Genomic DNA, 22,839 nt, shown 5'->3' with positions numbered 1-22,839 from the left:
TTTTCTACCATAGTCAGTGTAGCAAGTACTCTTTTGTTGTTTCAGCTCTCATCCTTTGCAGCAACTGCCATTAAGGATGGATAAATGATGCCTCAGAAGATAGAGGTAAGAAATCTCAAAGGTTTTGCTAATGCCTATTGTCACAAAGATCTAGCTAACTGAAGTCAGAGTCTATGTATGTTGGATATAGCTTCAGAAACTTCTGTTTTGCCGTTTTCTCCTCTGTCCTTACCAACAGTACCCCTTTTTGATAAGTCCATGGTGACCTGAGAGCCAGCCCAGCAGAAAACTAATGCCTCAAAAATAAAAGTGCAATATCCTTTTGTCAGCTTTGTGAACCGACTTTTTTGCAGAGTCAGATGACTCCAAGTGCTGACATGAAGGATGTGGAGCATGGAGCTGGAGAGCATGAATGGTAGGAACCTAGCAATGCCAGTACAGATTAGCTTTAAAGCTATGTTGCCACCTTATTCTCCTGCTTGAAGTCCTCTGAATGAAATGTCTAAACCAATTTAACTTGGACTAAATATTCTACCTTTTGTCCCTTTCTAGGGCTGTACAGTGTTATTTAAGCAAAAGCTCCAGCTGGGCTGAAGGAGGCTCGTTAAAAATGTGCAGTCATATTTTGATTAGCTGAAGAACAAACTTTTTAGAGCAAGAGTACTAGGAGAGTATTAACACACCTACATGGACTGATCTTACTGCGCTATGCACTTGGAACATATTTGGGAAAAAGATGTGCAGTTTACCTTTTAAAGAAAAATAACAGAGGTTATTAATTCGATAAGACATCAAGCAAAACAAGATGGTGTATTCTGTACCCTATGTTCAGTCAACCAGTGAATCACATCCCATATTAACAAAGAGTCAGCACTTTTAGTACAACCGTTCTCTGTTTCATTAGGGACAATGGTGAAAATTGCTATTTAGGTGCTCCCTAACGTAAATTCAGCAGGTGACTTCACCAAGTCAATTATGGGAGATAGGGAAGGTTTATAAGGAGACTGTAAGGGTAGATATAATCAATCCATTTAAAAAAATGTACACTCTATTTTATGTACTTTTAAAACATGTTACTAATTATATTAAAACAAAATTAGATTGAATGCAATGGGACAAAAGGGCTATAATTGTGTTTTAAAGAGTCTCATGAAGATCCCTTCAAGTTAGGTGAATCCCTAGGGTCCAACAGCCTGTCTTATTCTGCTCTTCTGACATTTATTAGCATATGGCTGTGCCAAGACATAGGCAGGATGCTTCTGAAATGCAGCCTAACCAGACACACTAAAGCATTTTAAAAATAATTGCCCGTATGCTTCACTCACACTCTTAAACAGATAGACGTTGATGCACTGAACAGTAGATTGCAGTACACAGACATTTAGCCTGTCTCCAGCCTGGAGCATAGAGAGAAGCTCGATTCCAAAACAAATTCTATGAGAGCTTTTAGGGGAAATAATGGTACATAAGAACCTGGACACAAAAAAATGTGTTTTTTTACTTTCTGGAGGTACGTTCTATTTCAATTCAACTCAGCTGTCTTCATAATGATTTACTGACAAAAAACAACTCCACGGAAGCGACCATAATATGCTTTAAAACATTGGCAGCAGCAACAACAGAAAAAAAAAAAAAAAAAAAGAATTACAATTTTGGTCAACTCCAAAAAGAAGAATTACCTAAGAATAATGAAGCCTGTTAAGAATATGCTAAAAAGAGTAGCTAGAACATGATAACAAACTGACTAAAGAAAAAAATCTCTGCCAGTAGCATGAGCACATTTTAGAGACTTCACTGAAGGTAAAAAGGATATGAATACTTCCTGTCATGAAAGCTTTGAGAAAAGCTAAAGGAAACCAGCATGGCTAAACAACAGTGCAACAAAGATTAGTAAATGCAAGAAGGCAAGTTTGAAAAAGTTGAAGTGGCGCCCAAATATGGAAATTAAAGAGGATGAAAACTTTGGCAGGTTAAACATCAAAACACACTAAGGCAAACCAGAAGACCACTTGAAGAAAGTTTGCTAAAAACAACAATTAATATTTTTTTCAAAGATATCAGGCACAGGAAACCTGTCAAGGAGTCCAAAGAGCCAGCGGATATTCAGAGGATAAAAGAAGCATTCAGGGAAGACAAGGCCATAAAAAAGAAATAAAAATAACCATCTATTTTTTGAATTCACCGTGGATGTCATGCAAAGGCTCTCAGGCCAGAAACCTTCTTTACTGGGAACTCAGCACAGGAGCTGACTCAAATGTAGTAGAAAAGGCTATGGAAGAAATAGATAAAATGAATTATAACAGCTGGGATCAGATGTCATTCACCAACAAACTCGAGGATAAAAAAGCTCAGCCAGTAAGTGTGATGTGCAACCTTTGAATTTGAAAAGCCTGAACACCTGTAGACTGGAAGGAAGCAGATATGATGCCAGTTTTTAAAATGGGTTCCAGAACAGACCCGGTGAGCTAGGGACTGGTAAGCTTATTGTCTGCACTTGACAAATTGGTGGTAATTACAGCAAAGAACAGAATCAGCAGGCACATGAACAAATATTATATACTGAAGAAGAGCTCAAAGCATTATTGGGAAGGAAGGTTTTGCCTTACAAGCCTCCTGGCAGCTGTTAAAGGAAGTAACAATCTTGTCCATAGAGGAAATACAGCTTGTGCTGGTTTTGGCTGGGGTATATTTAATTTTCTTTGTAGCAGCTAGTAAGGGTCTCTGCTTTGGATTTTCCCTGGAAACAGTGTTGACAATTCAGGGATGTTTTAGGTATTGCTGAGCAGCGGTTACTCAGGGTCAAGGCCTTTTCTGCTCGTCATACTGCCTTGCCAATGAATAGGTTGAGGGTGCACAAGAAGCGGGGATTGGACACAGCCAGGACAGCTGACTCCAACTGACCAAAGGAATATTCCATACCATATGGTGTCATACTCAGCAATAAAGCTATAGGAAGGCTGGCGGCGGGCAGTGCTGCTCAGGGACCGTCTGATTGGTTGTACGCACTTGTTTGCATTTACATCATTTGTCTTTCTTGGGGTTTATTTCTCTCTGTTCTCTTCCTTTCCATTACATTATTCATAATCATTATTATCTCTATTTTTTTTTATGTCAATTATTAAACTGCCTTTATCTCAACCTACAAGTTTTCTCACTTTTACCCTTTCAATTCTCTTCCCCCCTCTCCCATTGTGGGGGGAAATGAGTGAGTGGCTGTGTGGAGCTTACTTGCCAGCTGGGGTTAAACCATGCCAGAGCTGCTGCAGTCTACCTGGATTTCCAAAGAGCATCCAAGAGGGTGCTTCATCAAATGTTCTTGTGGGGACTTAGAATAAGAGAAAACATTTGCTCATGAATTAGGGTAAAAATAGGAAACACTGGGTTAGATTAATTTGATTCCTGGAAGAAGGTCTACATGTACACATGCTGGGACTGTGCTGCTTGGAGTTTTAGAAAATAGCAAGGTGGCAGTGCTTTGTGTGACTATTACATTATTCAGTGATAGTAAAGATAAGCATCAGCTATGAAGTGCAGAAGAAAAGCATAAGACATAGTGGCTGGATGTTAAAATGGTAGAGTTGGGGCTGTTCAGCCTGGAGAAGAGAAGGCTGTATGGAGACCTCACAGCAGCCTTCCAGTACCTGAAGAGGGCCTACAAGGATGCCAGAGGGGGACTCTTCATCAGGGACTGTAAGGATAGTACAAGGGGCAATGGATTTAGACATAAGGAGGAAGTTCTTCACTGTGAGGGTGGTGAGGCAGTGGAAGGGGTTGCCCAAGGATATTGTGAATGCTCCATCCCTGGCGGTGTTCAAGGCCAGGTTGGACAGAACCTTGGGCAACATGATACGGGGTGAGGCGTCCCTGCCTGTAGCAGGGGGGTTTGGAACTTGATGGTCTTAAGTTCCTTTCCAGCCCTAACTATTCTATGACTCTATAAGATTCGGTGAAGACAAATGTGCTCACAAAGAGAAAACAAAAATGCTAATGGACCAGTACCCCACATTTGTATGCAGCTGATCAGAAAATACTGCAGTGCCACTCCAAAAAGAGCAAGGAAAGGAAGGAGTAAAAGCAAAATAACAATAATGCAGATGTTATACAATCTTAACTCAGGAACATGTGATTTTGATCTCCTGGGAAAGTACAGGAAGGGGAAAGTAAAGTAGGAAAGCGAGCACTTACTGAAAGAAACCTTATCAAACACTCAATTAGTCTGTGACACAAAGAGGAGAGGAGGAACAGCTTTTGCTTCATTAGGCGCAACTGAAGCAGAAATGAATCATATGAGAGGTGGAACACAACAAAAGGCACATCAGAAAGAATTGGTATAAAGGAACAACAGAAGTGCATGGGGTAAATCAACTGCCATTGTTAAGACATTGAGAAGTAGCAGGTGAAGAGAGCTGGATGAGAACAGAAAGGAGTTAGCAGGAGCGCTAAAAGACAAAGCAGCATGTCATTAAAGGAAGACCAACAGAGGACTGCCAAGTTTGAATCCTGTAACTCCCAATCCTACAGAAAATTGGCTGTGCGGAAAAAAAGCTGGAATGGGCAAATAGTCAGGAGCTGTGTAGAAACTTCAGGCCTGAGTGATAATAAGGATATGCCATTTTTCTGCCATTTCAGGATTTCTGCCATTTTGCATAGAAAGATGATTCAGTCAGACTTGATAAGGTGCAGTGAATTCACTTACCTGACTTGTGTTCTCTTGAATAGTTCTCTGCTCAAAGCAGCCTGGGCTGATGAGTGCCTAGAAGGATATGTTTTGTCACAGAAATTGTTGCACTGAGTGACGAGCCTTCTTGGCTTTTCCTGGCTGAAGGCTGTAGTCCCCAGGAATGCCAACAGTATAGCTTGGGTACTCTGCGGTACATGCAATAATGTGATTTGCATTCATATCTTGAAGAACATACATACTGTTGAAAGTAGTATGTATGCTCTTCACATACAAACTTTCAGTGTACAGAAAAAGACGAAATAGCACTTCTCCTCACATCACAGCAGAAAGTAGATATTTCTGTACACAAGTATGGTTTTTACAGGAAGGACAATCAACAGTACTGCATCCAGAGTTACCCCAGCCCAATATAGGCTGGATTCAATCAAAACCCAACAGTCTTTATTTTGTTAGTACCTGCAGTACTATTAATTAAGGGACTTTTTTTTGTAGACTGATAGTCACATGCATGAACATGATTCAGATATATGTGGCTTAGTTCATGAGCACAATCAATTCATATTTGTTTTACTGAAGTTGACTATTTTCTGAAATATTTAATACCTTCTTGATATGTATGAAAATAGCTATGAAAATATTTTGAAGGGCAAAATCTTAACATATTCTGTAAAGTCATTACCCTGCCTTATGGGTCTCACTTAAATGTAAAATATGCAGTACTGTAAACAGCAGTACTGTATAGACTTGTTTAGGAAAAGAAAGGCTTCTGGTCTTGTCAGCATCAGGCAAACACAGCACTCTTACTCCTTGCTGTTTCTAAGCTCTAATGACATTTAAAAATGCAGGAGTCAGTGCCTTGTCAAAAATTTAGGTCAGCATTTATGTTTCAAGTTTGTAGCTATTTCCTTTTCTCTATGCTGAGTAATTATCTTTGCTTAAATGCCTTTTTAAAAAACATGAAGCCTTTAAAAGATTTATGAAATCTGAGTTTGTATAAAAAACCCAATTTTATATAAAAGAATGTTAAAGTATTAACCTATTCTACTTACAATTTAGCTATAAAGCTATATAGTTCTTTTTCTAGAGTGCAATTTCTTTGCAGTCTTTCTATTAGTCCAGTGATGCTTTAAAAATTCAAAGAGTTGTCTTAGATCTCACCTAGAACTCTACTGAGAATTAAAATATTCAACAAGTAGGACTCCAGCAGTTTCACCCACTTTCTTAATGTGGTCCTCATGATTGCGTATCCCATTCTGGCACCACTTTTACTAATGTATGAATGTCAACGACATCAAAGAGTGCTTCACTGTAAAAGGAAGGGTAAGTATTCACTCAAAAATGAAGTCTTATGAGTAAGGAGTTTATATTCAGGTTCACACTTGCACTGGGTGGTCATGTGGTGGAGAATGTTAACAGTAAATTCATCAGCTTCTTCACAGACTCAAAAATTAGATTACTTTTCATAAATCCGCAGAGATAAGGTTCAAATAGAGAAAGCAATAATGCATCAGAATACATCTGTCTCCTATGTTCCAGCAATTAGTTGTTCATAGATAGTATTCATGTTCTCCTGATCATTTTACAAAAAAACACAGGATGTTAAGTCAAAATCAGTGAAGACCGCATAACAGCAGTATCTCTTTTCCCCAAATTATTGACTTTTCTAAGGACACAGTGTGATTTTTCCGTTGAAACAGATTGTGAAGAGGTTTTGATAATCTGTTTGTCAAATCACTATGAAGTTGTCATCAAAAAGATCCGTTTAGAGGAAACATAATTTGCTGGGCTATAGTCACGTCACTGGTTGAAATTTTATGCCGTATGTGGTACATGACATTACAATATGTGATTTTTTTCTCATCTGTGTGTAGACTGTAATGATGAAAATTATATAAAACATTCTATATATAAAATACATACAAAATATATAATGTATAACATATACAACATATATTCATATATAACAACATATTTAATATGTAATATATGTATTTATATAATCAGATGAATGATATAAAACATTCAAAAGGGGAAAAACTTTCAAATACAGCAAACATTACTTAATTAAATACATAGCATAGTATGAGAAAAAAGTGGGAAGACAGTGAAAACATCTGGAATTCATTCACTGGATAAAACAGAAATCAAATCAAACATGAAAAAAGTGAAAAAGTTAAGAGTGAGTTTATTCTTTCCTCATCTGTGGGTTTTGGGTTTTTGGGTTTTTTTGGTCTATATGGGCTATGCCATGAGAATTTTCTAAATAATTGTTATATAAGAAATAATGTAAGTGAAAAATTCTATTTGTTTGTTCTGCATATGCTTAATGTATTTGAATAACATTAAATATAATTACCTTCTAGATAAGAATAGAAAAATTGCATTATTGGTATAACTATTTAGGAGTGAAAAAACAGAGCTATTCAGACCAAGCAGCAGAGCTTAATTATCCAGTAAATGAAAATATTATCTTAAAACTTATTGTCTTTTATATTGTGACATGGATTTCTTCACTTTCAACACTTTGAGCTCAACCGATAAACAAGATTCAAAAGGTACATAAAGTCTATGCCCTGGAGCTTTTTATGCCCACTGGCAAATTCAAGAACTGATCAAAGTTAGAGCTCCAACTGTGCAATGAAGGAAGAGTGTCTAAAAATGCATCTGTTTTGCGGACTGCTTTTTGCTTCCCAGGAAATGATGGCATGAAGCATGCATTCCCACCAAACAACTCTATAAAATATAAGCCTCTAGGTGTTCCCATAGACATAATCTACCACAGACTGTTTAGCCTCTTTTCCTTTTAGCTCTGGGCTAGTTCCACAGAAAGTCTTAAGAGCTCATAAATCTCTCTTCAGACAACTAAAGCTACATCTGCATGAACATGTAATTCAGCAAAGAAAAACAGATTGGCAGACTGAAGCTGCTGATGGCCCTAGATCCATATTATGTATGTTTCAGGACTTGTCCTTCTTACTAGATCTAGTCTGATGCCTTGATATGAACATCTTCATCATGCATGTGATTCAAATCTACTCCAAGGATGCTCAGTGGTTTAGACCCCCATTGTGTGTTACAGCACATCTGTATATTCCTTGAGAAAAGCTCCTGTCTTAGTTTCACACAGATACTACACTAGACAGATGCACATAAGCTGCTCTAGAACACAGTAAATGTGCATTAGTGGGCATGACTGAGAATTTCAAAACTACATTACTGCACTGAACCAACAAATTCAGACACATGAAGCCTACATCTAATACAGGAGTGTCAATGGTCTTTTCATCTAAGTATACATAATTTCTGTAGATAAACACTAGCTTAAGATTTTAGCTGTGCAAATGAAACCAGATTCTACCTTTATCTTCAGAGCATCAAAATTTACCTTCATATGAGGAATGGACATATGCTACAGACACTGCCCTTCTGGAGGGTGCAGGCAGAACTCTGCTGAAAGGGCTGGTGTGTCTGCAATGCAGTCATCTTCAAAGGAGGAGAAGGGGAGTGGGTTTATGGCAGAAATCCATGCCACATGCTCCTCTTCCCACTGCTGGACCTCCCCACTATTTGCATGGCCTCCCCTCCAAGGGGACAGGGCAGAAGTGAGTGATCAAGCAATCGTAGCATTATCCCTGCAAGCAGTTATGTCTGCATGTTAGTGAAACAAGAAAAGTCACTTGGTCTTGTTTAAGGACAATGTCTGGAGAATCACTTCTCTGTAGCAAGTCATGATACTTTTGCTCCTGTTATCTCCAGGCATCTAGCCCTATAACAACTCAACGGGTGTTGCCTGTTCTCCCTAACTTACTGTGTGATATAATTCCATGCTTCTTAGACTACAGAAGTCATCCTGCAGAGAGCTGCCTGTGCTGTGGAAACAAGGCACAGGCTGAATTAATCTGGGGTACAAATGGTCCTGGCAAAGCAGGATCAACATGGAGACTGGGAGGACAATTTAAATGGTGTAAAAGGTAATGAAGTGAGAGCCTCAAATCTCCAGGTCAGGTAACTCAATTTGTGTTAACAAGCAGTGAGTATTGTTGGACAGATATCACTGCCACTGTGAATAAAAACAGGGAGTGATAAAGGCCAACTCTGCGATAAAATGATTGTAACTGGAAGACTTGGTAAGGGGAGGGAAAGAGAGCATGGTCGTAGAGCAGCTTTGTCTCTTACGTTGACTACAATGTTTAGACAAACTTAGAATTTATCTGTGAATCTTTTTTCCAGGTCAACTACCCTAACATTTTGTCACTCACAGCCTTATTTAGACAGTAATAAGACAAACACCAAACTGTCTTTCTCAGTATATAACTTCCTCTACTCCTCAGTGCAAAGTTAGCTTAGCGCTTACGGGTTTAACCTTGGCTACAATGAAATTGGAGAAGGTCTCAGAACAAACGAAAAAGTGAGAACTTTGTTAGTCCCATCAAAGTGCTTAACATTGGCCTAAACTATTTTTAAAGCACTTGTTTAAATTTTAAAGCAGTAAGGGATTAAGAACAACACAGGCATTTCTTGTCTCCCTTGTATATAAGTAATTTTAAAGGTCAAGCACGGCTTTTTTGGTCCCTGAAAAAAAACCTCTGCATTTTTGAAAGCTAAAAAACATAGGCCAAATAATCAGTGAATGTAAATTAGCAGAGCTCTATCATAGTCAACGCAGGAGGCCAATTTACACTGGCTGCAGTTCTGGCTGCTGTTTTGTGAAATTGCAGGAGAAAAAGATTACAGTGCTTTTAAAGAAATATATCCTGAAAGAGGAGATGCAGATTTCCCTGTCTGAGTATCTGCCAGAGGGAATGAACTCATAAGTATCATAAATCAAGACAACGAAAATAGGCAGTTCCAAGTCTAGTTCTCGTGAGGACAGGTATACTGTTCCTTTAGGTTTGCAATAGGAAAGCCAGGCTGTGCATGCAGGAGCTCTCTACTGAGGAAGCACAAAGAGCGCCATAGCTTGAGGATGCCATTCCATTAATTCCAGGAAGCCTCCTGACTTAACAGTCATTAGAAAAGAATCACACATGCCTCTGACACAGTAGTTCTCTCAAAAGGTTTTAGCAGCCCTGTTGGTATCCCTTGGATGGAAGAAACAAGGCAGCAGCATGGAGTTCCCAATAAATCAATCAGGAGTTTCCTAAAGCTGACTTTAGAATATGACACTAATCACACTGTTTTTATCAAAACTTCTAACACTGTTTCTTCTGGGGTATCAGAGGGGAGGTTTGTGAGTTGGAAAATATAAAATAAATAAAAAGAATGCTGTAATTCTCCTCTGAAGTGTCTTTTCACTGATTCTTGCCACGATAATGAAAAAAGAGCAGTGGTATTCTAGGGTTGTTCTTCCAGATCTGCAGCTAGTGCAAATCTGAAAGCTGCTTAACACCTGATCCAAAAGCCAATCAAATAAATGATAATACCTGATCACTAGAGCAAATAAAATCAATATTATTAGCCTAATCCTGCTTCCATGGAAGTCAAGGAAGCAAATTTTCAGTGGGAACAGCCTCAAATAGTAGTATTTAATTTAAAATTCCTCATGAATAAAGCATTTTGAAAGACAGTATGAACAAAATTTATTGCTCCTTATTATAAAATTTTGCCATTAAAATCAGACTTCTAATCATTTTCCCAGTGCTTCATAAGAAGACATTTGCAGCTCTAGGAGAAAGATTTCTTCCTTTTCTTCTCTGCTCCCGTGCTGTAATTACTGCAGAGTTTAAAGAGCATATTCATGTGAGAATACTTTATTTTCTAAATATGGACAACTGGTATGTTCAGGTAATTATTTTTTCTGAGTGAATTTCTGACATGATCCTTCTCAGGAGGTCTGGTATTACAGGCTTAAGTGAAAAGAAACATGTTTTCTTTCACCTTTTCTGTCCCATATCAGTGCACATAGCAGCTAGGTTGTAGTCAGATTTTGACCTACTTCTATACCAGAACTGAGTTTTAATCATAATTCAAGGATCTAAACCAATAAATTTTTATGTGTTTGCTCTTAATAGAAGCTGAATAGTAACAGAATAGTTACATAAGCATTACTCCCAATTAATTAAAGTTGGAAAGTACAGAAACAAATACCCATCCTCCATTCCTTGCTGTCTGAGAGGTTCCCAATTCCAAATTTAACAGCAAGCAAGGCTAAAGATTAACCTGGTCTATAGCCCATACATGACAAGTCTTTCCTACTAGATAAGCACTCTGAAATAAGCATAAGGCTGGGTACTGGAATTTAAGCCACCTGAATATAAGCCCTCAATAGAATTATTTAAAATGTCAGTTTTAGTATTTCGCATTTTAAAATATCAGTTTCTATACCAGGATCAAAGTATAGGATTCAAAATTAAAAAACAAAAGATATGAGTATCAACATACAAGCAAGACTTAAAATGCATTGATTTAATAATATTTTGCAAAAGAGCACTCTTTCCATGTTCAGGAAGCATTTCAAACTGCGTTTGACACACAAAGCAATTCATTCCTTTGGGTACATTTATGTTGTCATATTCTGCTCTTGGATACCTGCTGTGGTAAAAAACGCTCCTTGTTTCAAAAACTGTAAAATGGGGTTCAGCTTTTCTTCATGGGGATACCTATTATAAGGTGACTATTTTCTTCTTCTTGTCTGCTTTTACTCTGTTCAAAAACACTAATAAATCTCTGTGGTAATTAACATACTTTAACTTTTTCGTTTGTAGTGAGTGATGCATACTTAGAGACTGGATTAAATATTATAAATACACACACAGGGAGGGAAACTATGTTCTGGGCAAAGCATCTTTATTATCTCTGCTCCCACAAGAAACGCATATAAAGTGTCACTGTATAAGGAACCTCCAGAATTACAAAGCTTGAGTTATCTTTTTAAAGCATATGCAGAGATTACAGCTGTTCTGGCCTGCATTTTCCAGCCTGTGAAATACTGAAACCAATGCTACCCTGCTTTTATTAAAATATCTTTTAGGATGCAAAAGCAATGACTAAGAATCTGAGGAAATGCAAAATTCATGTTTAATTGTGCATTGGTCAATCAGGACATTTTATCTCTTTATGCATCTGTTAAATGAAAGGAGCAACAGTAGATGGATATGTAATATTAGACATTCAATACAATTAATCCATCAAATACATGTAAGTGGTTTCAACAGACACAGTATAAGTACCATTAATTAAATTCTGAACATTCATACAGTACGGTCTAATGGTAACACTTTCTGTAGAGAATTACATATCTGTTTTTTTTAATGGAGGAGGGGGTAGAGAATTTTGTTACCAGTAAATCAAGTGACATGTCCAGCAAAAATCCCTGAAGTCGATATTCCAGCACACAAGCAGATCTGAGCTTGAGCTGCTAGTCTCATTTGAATAGCTAGCAGTTAAGGCTGGCTTCTATTCCACAGCAGAAAATGAGCCACTGCCACTACCATTCCAGAAACCCAAGTCCATCCTGTTTCCTTTTCTTTCCCATCATTAGAAGTTTGTGCTTTGCTGAGTTTGGAAAGCAGAGACAATATACCCATGTTTATTCTTCACCTACCACTTCCCAATATCATGGCCCTTAAAGCTTCAGGGCATTCACAGTTCTGCATGTACCTCTGCAGAGCAGAACAGATTCACTTTCAGGTTGTTCATGTTCAGCTAGTATTTCAGCAGGTCGTTAAAGTTTTCCTGGGGAATACAAGTTCAAGAAAAGAAACTGCATTTTTTCACAGTTTCTAATTTAGACAAACTAAAGAAGAGCTTCATAAGACTAAGGAAAACACATTTTCCTCAGCTAAATTTTTGTAGCAGACTTAGAGGAGGTATTTGAATATTTAACACAGATACAAGAAAAATGCAAAATGAAAATTGAGCATATTAGGCAATCAGGCTGTTTCCAGCTTCCTGTATAATTATTATAAACCTGCTTCTACTCATCCTGTAGATGTTCTGTATGTCTGGAGACAGAGAGGAGCCTCCTTTCAGAACACAAATTCCCCTTGCATATAATTCCTTTTCTGACAAGTAAGAAACCTAAAGACCTAAAGTGGTTACTGGACACTTATGTGGGCTCAGAATTCCAGAACTGAATGCTGCCATTTGTCTTTTCCTAATTACCATGAATTCTTCCTTTGTGCTTTCAATGGAGATTGGATTAACACAGCTATTCTGTTTAAAAACCAAACCTCAGCATCGCCACTTGCAGTGCTCTAGTAGCTAAATTTATGGTATCTTATCTTGCTGAGGAATCTTTACTGTGTTCCAGAAGCATTTGTTAATGTCAGCACAGCCACTGAAATGGCACAAGTTCATTACAGTGTTATTGTATATGCAGCATAACAAAAAACTAAACAGAAGGTCAAATTCTGATCATGTGACTATGTATATAAATCATGAATGTTTCCACGGAGTAAAGTGAAATTGTTGGAATAGCTGGCCAAAGACCTAATTTATTATTGTGACATACACAGGAATAGCAATTAGACATAAATATATGGACACACATACAGTGAATAGAATATGTAATGCTATATCTTTGTACATTTACATTTCTCTTAAAAAGAAATGGGAAAAGATCAAGAATACAAAGGTTTTCAATTAATTTACCATGCAAGAAAATCCAATACAGATCCTGAGCTGCCTGAAATAACTTCAGATGGCTAAAGGAATCTTTCAATAGGATGATTATATTTTGCTTTAACACACTTAGTTTTGCAACCTTTTTTCAATACTCCACTTACCCCAAGAAACCTGGCAATTGCAAAAACAGATTTCTTAAAAGTGAGTGCAGTCCTTTTTAATCCCATGCTTTGGCCAACAGTTAGTGCAGGTTTTGTGAAGTGAACAGAGGTGAGACCCATTACTGAATCTGTCCCAGAACATGCACCCCATCTTTCCCCCTCCACCCCCCCCAGGTCAGAGATAGAATCAGTTTCCAAGACTCCTCTTAGTTCTTCTCTTCCTAGTACCCTTCCAGCCTCTCAGGGGACTGAAATAGGCACGCCTGCTTGAAGATACCTGAACATGTCTGAAACATCCAAAGCCTGACACATGTCATACCACTGCTAGACAAAAGGAAAGCACACAAAGAAGAGTTCTAGGCTGCTGAGAATCTACATTACCTTATAGCACTAGCAAAAGATCAGTCACTCTTACTATCAATGTATGAGCATTTCCATACATGTTTTGAAAGATGACTTTTTGTTGGCGGTATTGTTTTATAAAAAGACAAAATATTCTAGGCTCCTTCCAACTTTATATATTCCACTTGTAGTTTACCTTTACTATATAATGAGGTCTTTTTCCTGAATCACAGCATGGCAACATATGACTTATGAAGAACTTACAACACCTACTGATCCTTATAGTAATGAAGAGATGTGCCAATACCTTGTTCAGGAAGGAGAAAAATCTCTTTGTCCTCCTCTCCTTTGTGTCACCCACTACACCCCACATAAAAATCACATCAGGCGGTTCTATTGCCAAAAGAAAAACTGGGAGATTATAAAGGCAGCAATGCCTGAGTGGGAAATGTTTCTTATCATTGTAGAGACACATTACATATCTGTCTACAGGGGCATACTTGAATATTCATTTGCTAGGGAAACCAGAGATTAAAAAATTTCATGCACTAGCATTCACTAGACAGTTATGATCACTAGCCTTCTTCTGACAGGACAGCAAGAGGTGGCCTTGGTCTCCAGGTCTTGTATTCTCTCCTACAAGCACAACATATCACCCTCTTCATACACTGACTAAACTCCATGTAGTTATGATTTCTTCCCCATGCTCCTTTCAGAAGGTCAATCCAGAATATCAGTCCTGTGTGGTTTGCTTGATTCCAGGTTAAGCTGACTGCCGGCAAGTTTTTATCTACATATCCTTGTGTGAATATTATTACCTTATTCCCGCTTTACCTTTATATCCTTGACCTGCACAGAGAACCCTGTCTTAGCCTCTGGCCTACCACACCAAGTAAACCAAGATATTTTTATAGTTTTCCACAAAAAAGACACTCCATTCTCCAAAATAAGCCTTCTTTGCTGGTGTTCAAAATGAGTAACCTCTTCTTAAGCCAGGGTTAACAGAACTCTTAATCCATTCTTAAAGGCGAGAATTTAGGAGGGCCTCATGCTTTGAAACTTCTCTATTGCTGCAGGCTGTATGGTGGACCAGCTACTGTATCTACTTTTTCCACAGCTGTAAGTGCCTCTAAAATGTTAAAAAGCATAGTTGATCTTGCTTTATTTCATTTACTTCTTTTCACTGAAAAAGTCTTACTTCAAATACTAAGGAAAACCACCATTTCTCACATTTGTGATTTCTGCCTTTTAGAACTAGATTTAATGTTTAATTTTATAAAGAATGCATTGAGAAAGTAAATCTGTTAGAGAAGATGAAGCAGGCAGCCCAAATCTGTCTATTTGTCACTAGCTGCAGCATACAGCTGTAGAGCTCCAGGATCATGAGCTGCCAAGGGAACAGCAACCAATTTCAGGGCCAGGACCAGGAAGCAAGAAGCTGGCAAGGATACACTTCTCCTACACAGACAAATGGACGGAAGGGGGGTGACTAGGGCTCAGTCTCATTGAGGAGGAGGAGGAAGGGCCATTCAAGCACAGACAGCCAAAGCCCCTGGGGAAAGGCTGGCATTACAGACAGCAGAATTTGCTGATAGCAATTTTTATCAGCTGGCTCCTGTCAGATTTAACCACATCATTTCCAGTACCGGCCTGAAGTGTGCTGTCCACATCACTATATAAGCTTGGCTACTGTCCACCAGAACAAACACACCTCCTTTCAGCCCCTTTTCCACAGGGTAAAATGTGATAAAAGATAGAGAATGGAATGTATCTAAGTCATGTCATGGTTTTCCTATAAATAGGCACTGAGAAGGTCGAATTATTAATCTAGAGAAAGGTAAGCAGGTATGTGTTAGATATGCAACAAATAATGAATCACCAAAAATATACTAATTGCTGTTTTGGAAGTTCTACAATAATTAAAGAACACAAGGTAAATAACTGATATTGAAAGGCAGTTTGTTTAAAAAAAAAAAAAGCATAGTTAGCTTATGAAATTGATAGCAATACAATAAGCGAAGAATAACTTCAGAAAAATCAAATAAGACTAAAATTAAATGGATAACAAAAATATCTGCATTACATTTTCTCTCTTTTTTTCTCTTGCTTTCCTAATGCTTTCAGAAATAACCATTCACTGAACCTAGGACTATGGAGAAAATATGGCAAATCATCCTTCTGAAACAGCTGAGAATGATAACTGTTAGACAGTATTGCATGGCGCAAAGAAAAATGAAAGTCATTAAGCATAATCCTCCAAAGCTGGAAACTCTGAGGAAAGAGTTGTCACATGAATCTCTCCTAAAAACAATACTTTGAAATTATATTACTTCATAAATGAAAGCAGACTGACCTGCATTTCCTTTTTATAACCACTCTTTAAAATTAGTAAATGACTTCATAGGTTGACAATATTCAGTGGAAATTGCCACTGTTTACAAAAACTTAAGGAAAAAGAACAGGAAAATACATCATCCTTTCACTGTGTACAGGTGGCACATTTTTGATGTCTAGTAGAAGAGTGATGTAGTGGTTAACCTCACATGAAACTGGTCTGAGGAATGACTCAGGCTTATGTATGTGTCACAGCTCTCCATTTTGGATTATTTCCAAAATTGGGAGGCTGGAGGAAATCTCTTCCCATTTCTCGATTATCTATCTTTCCAGAGCTCAGGGCTTGTGAGTGGATTAGTACTGCCATCTTAATGAAACCGCAAATCAAAGCTAAACAGTTTAATTCTGTGTTATGCAAGTAAACACATAGTAAAGTAAACTGAACAGTCAGCTTGGGGGATTTAAACTATTGCACAAATACAGTATCAAACATTTCTTATTATCCTGACTGGGACTCCAGTTCTGACAAGGCCTTTCTCTAGAGCTGCACTGAAAATACCCTAGTCACATTGAGACTTTTTAACTGGGGAAAAAACATTAACTTTCTACCTTTCCTCTTTATCTTTAAAGTGATATCTAAAGCAAATCCATGATCTCCATGACCTCCTCACTGCTGGTATCCCCATCCTTCCTTCTTCAGTGGTTTAAAAGCTTTAGCTGAGTTTTAGTCCATGGTAATATATAGGGATAACAAGAGCAGACAGTTTCTCAATGCACCATAACCACTTGTTGGCACAAGCATGAGATCTCATTCCCTTGGTGAGCTGCAGGACCAGAGGACCTTCTAGTCAAGAACAGAATACTTCAACATGAGGTCATTTATTCATTTTCTCTTTTTATCATGTTAATAGAATGCTTTGATTGCTTTTCCAAACCTCTAAAGGGAGGAAATTCCAGAGTTATCGTTGACTTTTACTGCGCATGTGCTGTGGTTGGGCATTTCCTGAACACCTGTTTAACCAAACCTTTCCACCACCACACCCCCAATATAATTTGCAAATACTATTTTTAGTGTGTGCATTACAAGAGACAATCCAAACCACAGCTTTAGGCCTGGACCCATCCTCTGGCCCCAGGGTAAGTGGCAGAGGATGGTTTGCATCCACAGAGCAGAACTCTTCCTTCCCCAGAAGAGGGGAGAAAAAACTCCTGCTGGAAATAGGTCCTGGCTTGTACTCCTCCTCTGGCTGAGCTCAGGTCTGGAGAATATCAGTTGGTTGGACCAAAACCATGCCAAAACAACTGCTAAAAATTAAACTCCAGAGACCACTGCATGCAAATCATAGAATCATAGAATAGTTAGGGTTGGAAAGGACCTCAAGATCATCTAGTTCCAACCCCCCACCATGGGCAGGGACACCTCACACTAAACCATGTCATCCAAGGCTCTGTCCAACCTGGCCTTGAACACCGCCAGGGACGGAGCATTCACAACCTCCCTGGGCAACACATTCCAGTGCCTCATCTCCCTTACAGTAAAGAACTTCCTCCTTAAATCTAATCTAAACTTCCCCTGTTTAAGTTTTAACCCATTACCCTTGTCCTATCACTACAGTCCCTAATGAAGAGTCCCTCCCCAGCATCCCTATAGTCCCTCTTCAGATACTGGAAAGCTGCTATGAGGTCTCCACGCAGCCTTCTCTTCTCCAGGCTGAACAGCCCCAGGTTTCTCTGCTGGTCACACTCCTTTTGATGCAGCCCAGGATACGGTTGGCTTTCTGGGCTGTGATCGCATGCTGGAGCTGGCTCATGTTCATTTTCTCACCAACCAACACCCCCAAGTCCTTCTCTGCAGGGCTTCTCTGAATCTCTTCTCTGCCCAAACTGTAGCTGTGCCTGGGATTGCTCCAACCCAGGTGCAGGACCTTTCACTTGGCTTGGTTAAACTTCATAAGGTTGGCATCAGGTGGCATCAGCCCACCTCACAAGCATGTTAAGGTCCCTCTGGATGGCATTGCTTCCCTCCAGCATATCAACTGCACCACACAGCTTGGTGTCATCGGCAAACTTGCTGAGGGTGCACTCAGTCCCACTGTCCCTGTCACCAACAAAGATGTTGAATAAGACTGGTCCCAACACCAATCCCTGAAGGACACCACTCATTACTGGTCTTCAGCTGGACATTGAGCCATTGACCACAACTCTTTGCGTGAGGACATCCAGCCAGTTCTTTATCCACCGAGTGGTCCATCTATCAAATTGATGTCTCTCCAATTTAGAGACAAGGATTTCATACAGGACAGTGTTGAATGCTTTGCACAAGTCGAGGCAGATGACATCAACTGCTCTACCCCTGTCTATCAGTTACATCCTTGATCCCATGCTTCTTCTGTTTTGAGTGTACTTATTGCCAGTAGGTTGGGCAGAAGGATCAAAAAGCAGGGTATAAATAAAGAAAATAAAGAGCTATTTATGGTAAAGGATAACTTTGGCCCAAGAACAAGCATGCATAAATTAACAATGAATATATTAGACTTCAAATTAAATGAAGGTTTCCAACTATGAGGTGAGTCAAATTCTAAAACCATTCCCATAGAAGAACAGGGGCAAGAAACTTAACTCACTTTATGGTGAAAATGGATAAACCTTCAAAAGGACTGAATGATAGCTTGTCTTAATGACAGGGGTCTCAGCCTAGGAAGTACTTCTACCTAAGTTTTAGTCCTTTCTACACTGCTAATGCAATCAGACTTCATTAATTAAAGAGAAAAGGAATAACATAACATGGCTCTGAAGCCACTGTACCTGATACTGTACCTCTCCTTTTCTTCAGACTAAATGCAAGATACAAAAAAAAAAAAAAAATCACAATTCTTCATTGAACAGGAGTAGTCTCCGTTTCCCCTGTAAAGACTGAATATATATATCCAATCCCACTTACACAGTGTTTTGTTTCCAAAGGAACTCATTTTATCCTTAAACTCTTTAGGGCTGTAATTACTGTGAATAAGCTCACATGGACTAGCACAAATCGATAGATGTAGGCAACAAATCTGGGAACGGAGATATTTATTTCTCAGGCATTTATCACTTCTAAATTACTGGACTCAAAATATAAATATAACAAGGCACTACTTAAGTGTGGTAAAAAAGATAAGTTATTCATTTTAAAACAGAATTGTTCAAGCAAAGTAACATGGTTTTTTTTGAGTTGGTGCACTATAAATGCATTAGGCTACACAAACTGATCTCATGACTGGCAAAGAAAAATATTTTAGACATAGTAAGAAGCTGTTGTCTTGTCTGGTAATAAACATCTAGTCCCACTGTTGCTGTCCAAGATGATGTATCAGCTTAAGTCTGCCTACTTCCAACACTGCCTGGCTTGGTGACTGTAGCATGTAATTGTCTTCTTGTTCTCCCAAAGTGAAAAAAAGGGCAATATGAGAGGAAGGTTAAAAATCATATGAAAGTTGGGGAAATAATGAGTATTTAAAGCAGTAACTATAACTCCTTGTAATGCTGTAGACAGTGTGTTTTACACTGTCTGCAAATATGCTCCTTGGAAGTATGAGCTCCAGTACTTTTGAGTTCTCATGCCTTTCATATTCCTGTTTAAGAAGTAATGACAAATCTCCCTGTTCCTTTGTAACTGGAAGCTTATAGATACTGAAATATCCTAGAACAAATGTGGGGATAGGATTTCTTTCTTAGAAGTCAAATCAACTACAGCATCTTGAAGAAAACAGTATCTGTAGAATAAACAACTGCTCTTTTTCTCATCTAACATGTCAGGGGGCACGCCACAGTAGATGGCTGGTGGATTTCAGGAAAAGAGTACTTATTCTTCAGAGTCAGGACTACTAACCGAATCTGTTGAACAGAGTTGAGCACTGTTTTCCACTCCTCCAGCAAAACCCAGTACAGAAACCTCTGCAAATAAGAGTAAATTGTCCTCCTGGGATGGGTATTCCATCATTTCAGAAATAGGACAAAGGTGCTGTTTGGACTGGTAAATTGAGCCATGCCAAACACTGTTGTGCATAACCACTAGCAACTACCACAGCACGATGTACTACGGTTAAATGCAAACTCGAGGCTTGGAAAACAGTCAATTTGTCTGTCCCAATATATACTCTAGTCTCTTTCTGGCCAAATGCCAAGATGTTGGATGGGCACCGTTCATCCCTGCAACCTCTCTCACCATAGAAGGAAACAGAGACATGCCATCAGAGTGATCACAGAGTACTCTGGCAGGTCTCCCTGATCTGAACAACTGAATAACTTTCAAGATCACACATGTAGGTTAATTTCTCAAAACCAAACATCGTGGTTTTGAGTGCAATCCAGATGAATCAGACTCCTCCTTAGCACACAAGCGAAAAAAAAAAGACAAAAAAAAAAAAAAAAGATGTTTTAATTGCTGCTGTCCTCTGATCTTCTTGGAACCTCAGTGGCTGCAAAACTTTACAAGAATTTCAAGGAGCCTCCCATGTCTATTAACATATATTAACATCTGGGGGATCATCAGAAGCCAAAGGGGGATTGCCAAAGATCACTGATCCAGCAGAATCAGTTTTTCCCCAAGATATGTTCTCAATGTACCATCTTTTTCTAGCTGAGAATTTCCTTATTCCTGTGATCTTTACATGCTCATTTTAGACTGATTTAAAACTATAGCATGTTTAAAGAATAGCTGAAAGAAGCTTTTATGTAAGCCAAGAAATGGACATTTATTTTTTACCAGATACAACTATATTTTTACAGGCTTTGGTTGAGTTTTAACAGCGTCAGTGCAACTTCCTATTTTGGGCTTCTATTCCCAGACAAAAAACTTTCTGTATTAAAACACATTATCTTTGGCATGCTGTAAAATCCTAACGGAAACAAAACTGTCATTTTACTGCAAATTAAATCAGCAAATACCATAATAGACAGAAGCAGGTTTAGGCTTCCAATAAAAATCTGCCATTCCTTCTCTTCATCAGTATTTCAGACCAAGATGGTAGTCAGATGAACAAAGCCCCACTTCCCTTCCAGAAAAATGAAGACTACACTCTAGCTTTGTCTTTATGCTTTTCTCCATAGCTCCTTCTGGGCAAATGAATCTCACACAAAATCTTATAACTATAGCCTCCTTCACTGGCACTTCCTGAACAGATTTCCAACAGTCTGAAGCCACCTGGCTCCACTCTTAGGCTGCACTGCTTGCTTCTTCTTTTTCCTGCATCTAGATGGCTTCGGGTTTTTTTTTTTTTAAGGAAGCATCATAATGTGGTAATGAGCTACTCATGCTGTCATTTCAATAAATAATTGCATTTCAATTAATTTTTTTTTTTTTTTTCTTTTTTGAAATATTTCCATTCATCCAGAGTACTGCATTTACCCCCAGCTGGTCTGCCAATCTGTCTGCCAAATGAACTGGCCAGTTAGCGATTTTACTGTGTAATAACACCATTATCACTAAAATCTCAGTCTATAATATGTTATTACGGAGAATCAAACATTTATATGGAAACTGCTTTTTGCAAATTAATCTTTACAGCCAGTTCATCTGAGTGAAAATAATGCACCTAAATCCTTTTATGCACCTAATGCATAAAATGCATAAATGCAAAAGTCCTGTTCTTTTATGGTGCTCAATGAAATAAAGTGGATCCATAGTGATGTAGGTGTCCCTGTAGTCTTAAGTTCATGACTGAGTCATTCACTTGTTAATCAGCAATATTGAATAATCACAAAAGTTCTCCCCGTCATTTGTATAAAGCACAAAGGGTGTATAGGACTTTCAAGGAATCAACAGTCACTTTAGTAACTGTTAAGCATAAGGCGGCTCAATCATAAATTCAAAATATGTACTTTGATCCAATATTAAAGTATTAATACTCCCTTGTGATTATGCTCTGAGATTAGAATATATTAGTTCTCAACCACAAAGTAACACCTAATATATTTTGTGGTATCAAAGATAGGGATGGTCTCTTAAGGAGATAGTTATCTCAATGTGTTTCTTTAATATCAAAGTAATTCGTATAATTTTCTGCACATCTTGCAGGTTTGCAGGATTTTTCTTTTCTGTAGAGAATTGATTCCTCTATAATCAAATAATTCTGTAAATAAAACCTAAAGAATCTTGAGGCTACTTTTTGAGTTTCTTGGCTCTATATACCTCAGTTTTAACTTTCGCTTTATTTCTATGTGCCTGAAGTAGGTTAAATAAGCTTGTACTTCTTACTGTGTGTCCCTAAAAAAGTCAGGGGGAAGAGGAGCTAACTGAGCTAATGCTACAGGCTGGCCCTCTATACCAGAAAGGCCTACACATGCTTCGAGTCTGTAACAGATTAGATGGGATTAGTCTGTTATCTTTCTAATACGTGCACACTGGTGTTTGCCTTCACAGTTTAGATGGCTTCACATGAGAAATTCTTCAGTTTTCTGAGCTGGTGAAGCAAACTCAGTGGTTTGGGCTGGGTCTGATTCGTCATATTCCCTAATTCCAGCAGTACAATCCAGCTGCCAAGCTATTGACATGCTGAGTGGGGTCATTCCTCTCACAGCTGGAGCTACAGAAAGCACAGCAGATACTCCATAAAATTCCAGAGCAAAGAGCTATTTCTCATTTGCAGAAGATGGTGAGATTCCTCCATTCACACTAGACTGGAAAGGCGTCATTTATGCTTCAGCTGTTACTATTTCCATATACGCAGAACAGTATTCCTGGTGAAGGACAATCCTGCTGAGCATGTGGAACCAAAT

The sequence above is a fragment of the Lathamus discolor genome, chromosome 1, assembly GCF_037157495.1.
Source record: "Lathamus discolor isolate bLatDis1 chromosome 1, bLatDis1.hap1, whole genome shotgun sequence".
NCBI classification, from domain to species: domain Eukaryota; kingdom Metazoa; phylum Chordata; class Aves; order Psittaciformes; family Psittacidae; genus Lathamus; species Lathamus discolor.
The sequence above is the reverse complement of the archived record's forward strand: the minus strand, read 5'-3'. Positions refer to the sequence as shown.